At 55.1% G+C, this 10,436-nt stretch overlaps 1 long non-coding RNA gene across 1 annotated transcript; it reads left to right on the top strand.

The window, feature by feature from the left end:
* Nucleotides 1–6,012: 6,012 nt before the first annotated feature.
* On the top strand, nt 6,013–9,793 carry LOC111813664. Its single transcript, XR_002818859.1, has 2 exons — nt 6,013–7,362; nt 7,397–9,793. It is a non-coding gene; the product is annotated as an uncharacterized LOC111813664 (long non-coding RNA).
* The last annotated feature ends 643 nt before the right edge of the window (nt 9,794–10,436 follow it).

Here is a 10,436-nt window from a genome sequence, read left to right as displayed (position 1 = left end):
CAGTACTTACAGTCTACATGAATTTGGACTAGCCGCAATTTAATGCTCAATAGCCACGTGTGGTGGTGCCCATCATTCTGAATGGCACTGGATGGTAATCTTGGCTCTACCTCTGACAAGTGCTATGATTTGGGAGGACCTGTATAATAGATGGGGCCTTGGTTTTTCTCACTTGTAGAGCCTGGATAACAATCATTCCTTCATCAAAGGGGGATGGGATGAGGAACTGGAGGTGAACAGGTTGGCTGGAGACGCTGTCTACAACAGGCTGCATTCTGGAGGAAGTGATGAACAGCTCACTAGTGCAAGCTTAAACAGAACAATGTCACAAAAGACAATTGATAGGTTATTGAGAAAGCAACTAATGATTATGCAAAAGATGGGGGGAAGGGAGCCGCACCAGGGAGTCAGGAAGGCCCTCTGTCAGAATCCATGATTTAATTTCGCTGAAGTTCAGCTGTGAAGGGAAACCAGCCGCACCACCCAGGGTGGGTCCAGGCCCATTGTCCCGGGAGCCAGTAACCCTCTTGCAGAAGGCAAGCACAAAGTAAGCATCAGGCGGACAGTCCTGCCCTACAGCCCATAGGCCAGCACCCAGGACACGTGGCTTTCTACTTTCATTTAATTGAAGTGGTGGCAATAGTTGTTTGGTGTGCTGCATACTTTTCTCAGGCAACTGCCTGTCTGCTCCATCCCCTCTGAGAGAGTTGAAGAGGAAGCAAGCTTTCTTGACAGAAGAAGATGTAGGCCTTGGTGACAGCTAAAAAATCAGAGTGAGACACTATCAGGCAACTCTGGTTTGAACATAGTCCAGGACGGGTGCTGTGGGGTAACCCCAGCAGCCTTCCAGGGACTGTGGGGGCTGGGACACCCCGGAGCACGTGAGGTCCTGCAGAGACACACTGGGCGGTGCCCATCCTGCCGTCGTGGCTGTCGAGTGCCAAAGTTGTCCTGGCTGAGGGCTGGGCACGCTGCAGGCTGTCTTGATGTTATTCCTTTTGCTGGCTTTCTGAACGCAAATTGCCGCCCAGACTACTTATGAGTGTCTCAGGCAGCTGCCTGGCAGCGTTGAGGGTGGTTTGGGGTTTGCCATGCAGTTAAAAAAGCCCCAGAAGGCGAGCTGCTTTATTATAGTGCCTAGAATTCAGCAAAGAGCTCGTGCCAACCTCAGCTCTTATGGGCATCAGCTCCTTTCATCCTCTTCAAAACAAACCTGAGGGAAACTGAGGCTCCAAAACAACTAACTCATTTACTCAATTCCACGTGGCAATTCAGTGGTGGGTCTCTAGTCTTTTGTCTCTCCCTACACAGAACTGATGGGAACATGAAGACCGCAGGAGGGATCACATGACCATCCATGAAGTCTTTCATGGGGAGCTGACTTGAGCACGGAAGGAACTTGACCATATCTGTGGAGACTGGGGACAGATTTTCCACATCCTTCCTAGGCCAGCTCCAAAGATGACAGATGACACCCAAGAAGTGCAGACCCCAGGAGCGTGGGGAGTGCATCCCTGGGAGCGGCCAGAGGGAGGCAGGAAGGGAGGGAGCGAGGGAGGGCGGGAGGAGTTTGGATCACCACTGCAGTGCCAGATGCTGAACTCATTAATAGCTGCTTCCAGGAGAGCTTTTAAAGTATAGGAAAACCACGAGTCTGGGACAGGGCTTGGACAAGAAACACGACTCAAAACCAGCTTGTATTATGTATCCTGCAAAGGTCGTGCTTCCACGCACAGCAGTCATCGAGCTTGCGTTTGGTGGCACCCCCAACCCTGCTCATAACCCTTGTGGCTCCCCTGCCAGGCCTCCAGCTGCCCCGCATGTGCCCCACGCTGCCCTCACGAAGTCCACAGCTGCCGCTCACCAGAGGAGCTTCTGTGCCCCCAGCCTGGCCCTGGGCCATACCGGCCACTCGCTCCTCAAGACTGTGCCTCTGTCTTCTTCTGCGACTTCTCCACACGGTAGTGGGCTCCAGTCCTGGTGGCATGAGGCAACATGCCCTTCTTACCTCAGATTCTGTGGGTGAGGGAGCCTTGTATGGCTCACCTGGGTCCTCTGTAGAGAAGGTAGCTGTATAGAGTTGCAGGTCAGTCTGCAGCTCCCATGAGGAGCCAGCTGGGGTTGTGAGCCTGAGGCCCTTGGGCCGCACTGACTGGTCCCCAGGGCTGCCTTCCTTTCTGGCCAGGTGGGCCTTGCCAAGGGCTTCATGGGAGGGAGGATGGAGTGGCTGGAGCAGGCCCGGAGGGGCCCTGTGCAAAGTGCTGGGTCTAGCCCACAGGAATGGGGAGGCTGCCCTGGAGGCAGGCTGCTGTGGCCACTCTCTTAGAGGCTGCCAGCCACGAAGTCACACTGAGAACTGGCCCAAACGCTCCTAGTGCCCCCACCAGGCTCAGCTGTACTTACGCTCACATTTCCCTGCTCGCCGGCCCGCTTCACTGCTCTCGAGGTCTCCTAAGAGGACAGAGGACTGAGCCGCTGTCATGCTGGTAGGTGTGAGGACGCACCTTTTCCCTCAGCTAAACAGCTTGCTAACTTGACAGCTTAGCAAGGCCCTGTCTCAAAAGGTATAACACAAGAAAGGGGCAGGGATGCAGGTCAATGCAGAGGCCTGGGTTCAGGGGAGGCGCGGGCCTTCCTGGGGCAGCGTTTGCCGCCAGCACCTGGCTTCGGGCCCTAACTTCTGCTGGGATGCCCTCCTCCAGACTGCAGAGCGGAGGCGGCCTCTCTCTGGGGCACCTTTCTAGGCCGCAGCTATGCGCAGAAGCATGGACAGCAAGCTTTCTTGCGCTCCCAGGATGTTCCCGACACGTAGTTTGGGGGCAGACTTCAAAGAGATCCCCCAGCCCCCACCCCGTCACTCAGACCCTTGTAGGTGACTCCTCTGCACTGGCTAAGGGTGCACCTGGCACCCCTCCCGTGTGCCCTGCCTCCAAGTGCTGACTCCTTGCAGGTGAGTGCTCTGACGATCACAGTGCTCCCTGTTCCCCAGTCTCCTTCCCGAGGCCTGCTTCCATGCAGGGACATTCTAGACACTCTCTGAGTCACAGCACAGGGAGGCTGGTGAGGCTCACGTAGGCTAAAGGACAGACTGACCCGGGACAGGATGAGGGCAACGATGGCCTCTGCTGCTTCAGCTTTTACCGCGTGCCAAGGCCTGCCGAGCACCGCGTGAGTGCTCCTTCTCAAGCCTTCGAGAAACCCGCTGATATGGGCACTGCTACTGTCCCTGACGTAGAGATGGAAAGTGCAGTCAGGGAGTCTAAGGGGACGGACGCAGACCACAAGGTGGAGAGAGGCAGCCCTGGATCTGCTTCTGGTGTGTGCTTTACTACAATGGTGTTTTAACAGGGGATTTAATTTCCAGCTGTGAGCTGTTCCAGGGAATGGGCTAAGACGATGAGCTGACACAGTGGTCAGGCATGGTTTTGCTCTTGCAGGCAAGAAGCTGGTATGAAACATGAAAAATCTTATACTTGATTTTGGGTCTACTTGACCAAGGAATCAAGATCAGTGAAAGCCAGCTGTGCGCACGCTGCTCACTTTCTGGACTCAAGCAAAGGGCAGGCAGCAGTGCAAGCCTCTGACGAGGTTTTATTTTCTTTTGTCCTGAAAGCAGCAATGAGGATGTGACTTGGAACTCCATTTTCCCAGCCTGGGGGTGTGGCACAGACACTAGGTGTTTATGTGGGCATGCACAACGACCCCTCCTGGAGCTCCCCATTGTCCCACACTCAGTCAGCACAGGTGCAAACCTGTGCCCGGCTGGTGCCCATGTGGTTGTCACCACACAGCTGCCTCTCCCAGCTCTGCAGCCCACACCCGGCCGCGCAGCTGAACACAAAGCCTGAAGAGAATCCGAACCGCCAATGCCAGGGTGTCCGCAAGTCTCTGGCCCGCAGGCTTTCTGGGCTGTGCAGATAACTGGAGCGTGCTCCCAGAGCCCTTCCCAGCCTTCGCCTTCCAGCGGGTTGGAAAGTGGTGGATAATCAGCATCAGCTGGGAGTTCCATCGAGGTGCACGCTCCTGGAGCTGTCACAGACCCTTCGGCTCAGCCTCCAGGCCAAGCTCAGGAATCTGTTTCAGGGAGCTCCTCCAGGATTCTGACAGTATCCGGGTGGGAGACACCCACCCCGGCATGAGCCCCCGCTCCCGCGCAGGGCCCTACCCCATGGGCCAAAGCTTGCCACCTCTGCCCTCATGGACTCTGGAGACAATGCTGATTGGCAGCTGCTGATTGACAAGGAGCAGGGTCGGCCTGAAGGACAGCGAGGAATTTTCTATTTCGCTGGCGAAGTCTCCCATGTACCTACCTAGCAGTCACATGTGTAACCCTACTGCCTGCTTCATTTGATTTAGCCAAAGTATCTTCTTTTCTGGATCCTACTATAGGTTTGCATTTCCAACATTAACTATAAGGTCGTGGTGGCAATACCTGCAGCCATCTTCCATCTGCTTTGTATTTACGGTCTCTGATCTTAGCAACTTCGCATGGTGCATTGGAAACCGGCTCAAGAGGCTGATTTCCCCAAAACGCACATCTAGGAAATGGAGGTGTCCAATCTGATGTCGACCAGAGTTCCTTCCATCCTCTGCAGGCCAAATCCTAGTCTGAAAGCTCCTTAACCTGCTAATGCTTTCATTTCTCCACATGTGCAGAGAAGTGGGCACATAGCTAACTCCTAAGGTTGTTGTTTAGCTTGAAGGACGTAATTTATGTAAAACAATTAGCACAGTAATGGAAATTTTAATGGTCATTTCATGCACCAAGGTTTCCCAAATATGCCATGGAAAAATGCTTGGTCCCTCTAAACAAATGCTGCAAATTACTGTCAGTGTGGGCTGCGAGCTTAGGGGCCCCTCTGCTGTCCCCAGAGCTCATCAGCATACATAGGCCACCAGAGCTCCCCAGTAAGGATTCTCCCAGCTGGAAGACGGCAGCATGTTCAAAAGCCACTGAAATTGTGCTCGTGTGTTCCTGCCCCTGGAAGGAGAAGAGCCTTCTGGCTTGTTTGGAACAGGGCCGCTGGGGCAGTCCCAGCCTCTGCTTGCGCTTGCGCAAGGCTCAGCCCAAATGAGGAACAGACTGTGGGCTTGCTTTGATACTGGCTGTTAATCCCATGGCCCGGTTTGACACGGTCTCCTAGCAACGCCCTGTCCTTTTCCCCTCCTTCATTCTTGTGCTTCTAGCAGCACTTCCTCTCTTCTGCCCTCCCTGGGCCTCGGTTCTCAAGGCCCCCAAGTTTCTGGCTCACAGAGATGCCCTGAGCACGTGTTTATGTTAATAATGCTACGGGGAGGAACAGCCTGTTCTGGGGACTGCTTCCCAACTGTCGCGGGAATCGGTCTGGACAGAAACGTCACTATTTCCCCAAAGACACTTGGGAGCAGAGTAGCAGGTCTTCGCGGGCCTAGAGCCAAGCCCCTGTCCTGGGCCCAGCCCTCTGGGCTCCTCCCTCCTTTTCCACTCCCGGGAGGTTTCCCTCCATGGAGATGTGAGGATTTCCGAGCTAGAAGGGTCCTTGAGATCAGCCAGCATGCAACGCAGAGGAAGCTTTGTGTGAATACCCACGCCTGCGCCCGTCCACTGGGGTCCTGCAGCAGTCACTAGGAAGGCAGGCAGAGAGCACTGTTCAGCATTTTCCACGTGCCTCTCAGGTGCAGCCAGGGCTGGGGAGCTTGTGTAGCCATGCAGCCTCACAGCCTGAGGCATGGGGAGCCCGGGCTTCTCTCAGACTTAACAGAGAGCAAGAGACAGGACAGAGCCTTGCCTCCCAGTCTTGGGGTCAGTGAGTTCTGGAGGGTCCGCTAGCCTGTGTGTCCAGACCACTTGGGGAGCCCCTTGAAATACCGCGCTGCCCATCTCCCTAGGGCACCGACGCAGAGACTCTGGGAGGACTCTCTCCAGATGAGGAATGTCGGGGCCAGGGCACAACTCAGCGGCACAGACCTGCCTGGCAAGCCTGAGGCTGAGTTTGATTCCTGGTTGTTCAGAACAAAATAAAACCAATCTGAAAAAAATCCTTCTGCCTTTAAAAAATAAAATAAAATAAAATAAAAAATAAAACCAATCAGAGTTACAGAAGAACATTAGCCTGAACACCAGGTCTGGGATCAAAAAAAGTGAGGTCCAGCCAGTCTGGATCTACCAACTACTAACTGGTTCTGACTGGCCCGAGGTCTCAGGTGCTGCAAGCCTGGCCCCACTGAAAGGCGGTGGGACGCTGGAGAGGCGAGAGCTGCTGGGAGGCCTGGAAGCTAGGGCCGTGCCCCCGCAGTCTTGGTCCCTGTTTATGGAGAAGGGTCCAGCGGAGCAGGCTGTCACGAAGCCAGGTGCCTTCTGCAGATCACTGACATTCCTTGTCCTTGAGCACGTCACTTGCCATGCCACGTGTGCTTTGCCACGTGATGTCCTCTGCTCTGTGCAGCATGCTGCCCTCAGCAGATGTGCTTGCCACTCTCACTGCCACAACAACAGGCTATGTAAACCCTTCTGCATAAAGCACCCAGCCTCAGGTATTTTGTCACAGTAACGCAAAAGCAACTCGGACACTGCAGTTCTTCAAGAAGGTTATGCGGTCTCTGCTTCTGCTTCCTCATTTGCAGACTATAAGCCAAGCCTTGCTCATCCTTCAGTCCTGTAATTCAAGTGCACTTTGCCTCATGATGCTGGGCTGAATCTTCAGCGCAGGTTAGTTACAGACCTGCCCAGGAGGCACCCTTGGATTCCTGCCCTTCTGTTTGTGACACTGATCACAAGTGAAGGCTTTTATTCCCGCACATTGATTGTCCTGAAAGTTTTCACACAGGGGTGGGGGGGGGGGCAGGAATCGCGGAGAAGCCTCGATGCTCTTCCCGCAGTGGCGAGCTGCAGCCCTAGCCGGACTGCTGGCTTTTCAGGAAACCGAGGCAGCTCCCACTGATGCAGTCCGCCGTGCACACACGCACACTCGCATGCATGCGTACACTGCTCGCTCACAGGGGACGGTGGCCGTGCCCGTGCGGTGGAGACTGCGCTGCCTTTGAGTGCGTGCTCCCCGAGGGCGGCAGCTGTGGATTTGGACCCCAGCTCAGCCAGGCCCTCAGAACTCGGCAGCTGGCGGGTGACCAGCACCAAAGTGTAGGCCCGGTAGGGCCAGAACTCCGGGTGAGTTTGGGCTTCCTGCCGCCATCCCACTGCGCGTTTGCTGTGAGGAGGAGCTGGAACTGACAGCACTGGCTTTGAGGTCCCCGAGCTACGCGCTAGCCAGCCCTGTTTTTTTGTTTTGTTTGGCCAAGACGGGGTCTCACTAAGGCGCTAAACTGCCCAGACCGGCTGGAAGTTGCCGCCTCTGGCTTCAGCCTCCTAGGGCGCCGGGTCGCAGCGTGGGTCGCAGCGTGGGCCGGCTGCCTGCCGCAGTGCTGCCTTTCTTTCCCGCACTGAGGAGGCGCGAGCCGGTAGGCCGATCTGGAGCCTGCGCAGCACAGCGACACTGTCCCAGACTGGGGGCGCCCCCTGCCATGCTCCCTGAGTACCCCGCGCCTGGGGGGCGTGCCTGCTCAGCTCTCTCTGGCTTGCACACACACACTGCCATTTTCTCCGTGGCTTTGAATTTTTTTCTTGAACAAAGCAGACAAATGTGCAGAAGCAATCTCTAAGAACAATATTGCTTGCAAAGCCAAACAAATGCCTGGCTTCTGGAAGCACATGGCCCTTGGCCGCCCAGGAGGAGCGGCGGCACCGCTGCCCCCGCGCCTCTCCAGCTGCGTCCTTGAGCTTGGCGGAGCAGCGCTCTCGCCTTGCTGCGCGGCTCTGTGCTTCCCACTGCCGGATGCGCCGAGCCCTCGCGCTTCCTCGTGCTGCATTCTTCCGCCTGTGGGAAGGGAGGGATCGCTGCAAGTCCATTCTTCCCAACCTCGTGCGGGCAGCCGTGAACTCGGGTCAGATGTCGCCTGTCTCGCAAGCGAGGGTTGAGCGTCTTGAGTTCCTGTGTTTCTTTCCCCGTAACGATTTAAGCAGCGATGCACGGGAGTGAAATGCTGACGTGGACAGCCTGGGACGGGGGGAGCGCCACAGAAGCGCGCTTCGGAGACAACGAGGTCGTGATGGGGAGATCCGAGGGGATGAAGGACAAAGCTGCCGGAGTCCTGTTTCCCGGAAGCTGCGTGTTTCACACTCTCCAGGGTCTCCCTCCCTTCAAGCCACGCCCACAGGCGTAGCGCCTCTTTCTCTGCACCCACTGGATGGTCACCCATGGACTGTTTCTACCCAACACTGACTAGTGTCTGTTAAGACATTTTTATGTTTTGAAAGCAGTGTTCATGGACATTAACTTGTTGTTTCCTCTCACACGGGTATTTAAATGACCTGGTTAATGAGATGCAACCTTTTCAACCCTTGCTTGCCATTTGAGGAAAATGAGGCAAGAGAAGTCCGGTGACTTGTCCAAGGCGAGGCCTGCAGAGTGGTGAGTGTGACTCATGCCCCGGAGTCCAGGCCACACTCCCGCGTTTCCCTTCTTCAGCCAGAGAGGGTGGCTGGCACCAGACTCATCCAGGGTCCCCTCAGGGGACTTTCAGATGCTCTCTTGTCCTTCTGTCCCTGCTCACCTAGGGTCTCTGTTACCTGCTCTTTCTTCTATTCTCAGCTTGGATTTGGGCTTCCTCAGGGTGAGACAAGCAGGGAGCCTCCATTCCAAGGCGGTCATACCCAGGTGTGATCCTGTGGCAGAAACCTGGAGGGAGATGCTGGGCTGAGCCCTCCAAGGGTTACCCAGGTGCCCTGAGCTCTCTGCACGGCCTGGTGCCTCCCAGAAGATGGCTCCCTCAGTGGGAGCAGCATCCCAGACAGATGGCTTGGGCTCTCACAGGAAGGAGGTGGTCCAGGGTGCGTGGAGATGAGGCCGTAGCTCCAGCCCTTCTGACCCTTCCTGGCAGAGCACTGCCTTCGTCCCATGGAGCGGAGTGTGCTGGTAGCCAAGGTCTGTCTCCCATCAGGAGGAGCTCTACAGGGTGGGCACTGTGTGTGTCCTGTTGGCTATGGTCCCCTCGGTCCGCAGCAGTGTCATGACGGTGTTGTCGGCCAAGGCCTCCCAGCAGGTAGGGAGTGACTACGTGGAGAAGCAAAGTGAACTCATGAAGTCACAGTGGCTAGTGCCATGCTGGGCCCCAACACTTGCACTGTGAAAAGTGATTCAGACCAAGGCCCCAGGTCAACCTCAGAATTTTCACCCTGAAGATGTAGTATGTGGAGGGCACTTAGAGGACAGCTTGTGTCATGGACCTCTGGCAGTAGGTCAGGCCTGCTACTGACACCTATGGTGGTTGGAGCACAGACGACAGGAACACCAGGGGTGCTGAGGGAAGAGGCTTCTAGGGCGACTTTCTCCATCCTGAACACAAGTGGGTGTGTGGAAGGTCTGAGTCACTCCCTGAAGAAAAGATTTTTACAGGACAGTAACATTCAGGACCGACTACTGGTCAAGGTCACAGGCCAATGTCTGAGCAAACTCCTGTCCGTTGATACTTTGGACAAAAATGCAGGTGGAGCTGGTGACCTGGTGCAGAACCCCTCACCTGCATGTCCTCGACGCCGGTCCTGAGAGGAGCTGGCGGGGAGGCCAATGTCAGAACCTGTGTGAGGACTCTACCTGCAGATGAGCTGAGAGAGAAGAAAAGACCGGCCTCCCACAACCACGCTCTGAGTCAAGTCTTGGTAAAGGATCAAGGGGAAGCTGACCCTGTTAATAATGATGGCAGGCATTCCTGGATATTTAATGTTTCAATCTCTGTGCTGTTAAAGCTCTTTTGCCATTGATCAACTAATTATGTCAATGATTCTGTAAAGTAAACTTTATTATTTGCTTTATTTGACAGTAAATAAGACCTAGGAAGAGGGGTTCCAAAGTGTCTCTGAGCTTGTAAGGAGGTATAAAGATGGGAAGCTGGGTGGCTCCCTTCTCAGCCTTCCCTTCGAGGATTGGGGTAGAGACCCTGGCACTAAGGCTGTGGACAGGAGGCTGATGGCAGACCTGCCTTGGCCCACACATAGCAAGTCTCAGAGCTCGGGCTGGTAGTGGCAAGGCCAGCTCAGCCATAGTGTGTGACTTTGGTTCTTGCCTTCTAGCTGGTGAGGGTAAGCCGAGGATAGTTGGGCGGGAACTTTATCTCCAAAATCTTTTGCTTTGGGCCAACAGTCTAGTCAGAGGTAGGCCGCTCCTTTCTCTAACCTGGAATTTGAAGCAATGTCCATAATACTTCTGTACACTCCTAGCATTTCGGTAGTGACCCCAGCAGGAATAGTCTAGGATTCCTGGACCTGTAAGGATTTGGGTAAAGAACAACATGTCCCCAGGAGGATGTCCAAGTGCACTCCAGCAGGCCCTGCTCTTGCCTGTGCACTTGATCCTGCAGCAGCCTTAAATCAAAATAAAACTCACCAAGAAACATGAAAGGATGCC

Source organism: Octodon degus, unplaced genomic scaffold, assembly GCF_000260255.1.
Source record: "Octodon degus isolate 3935 unplaced genomic scaffold, OctDeg1.0 scaffold00210, whole genome shotgun sequence".
NCBI lineage: Eukaryota > Metazoa > Chordata > Mammalia > Rodentia > Octodontidae > Octodon > Octodon degus.
Note: the sequence above shows the minus strand (reverse complement) of the source record. Positions and strands in the feature narration are given on the sequence as shown.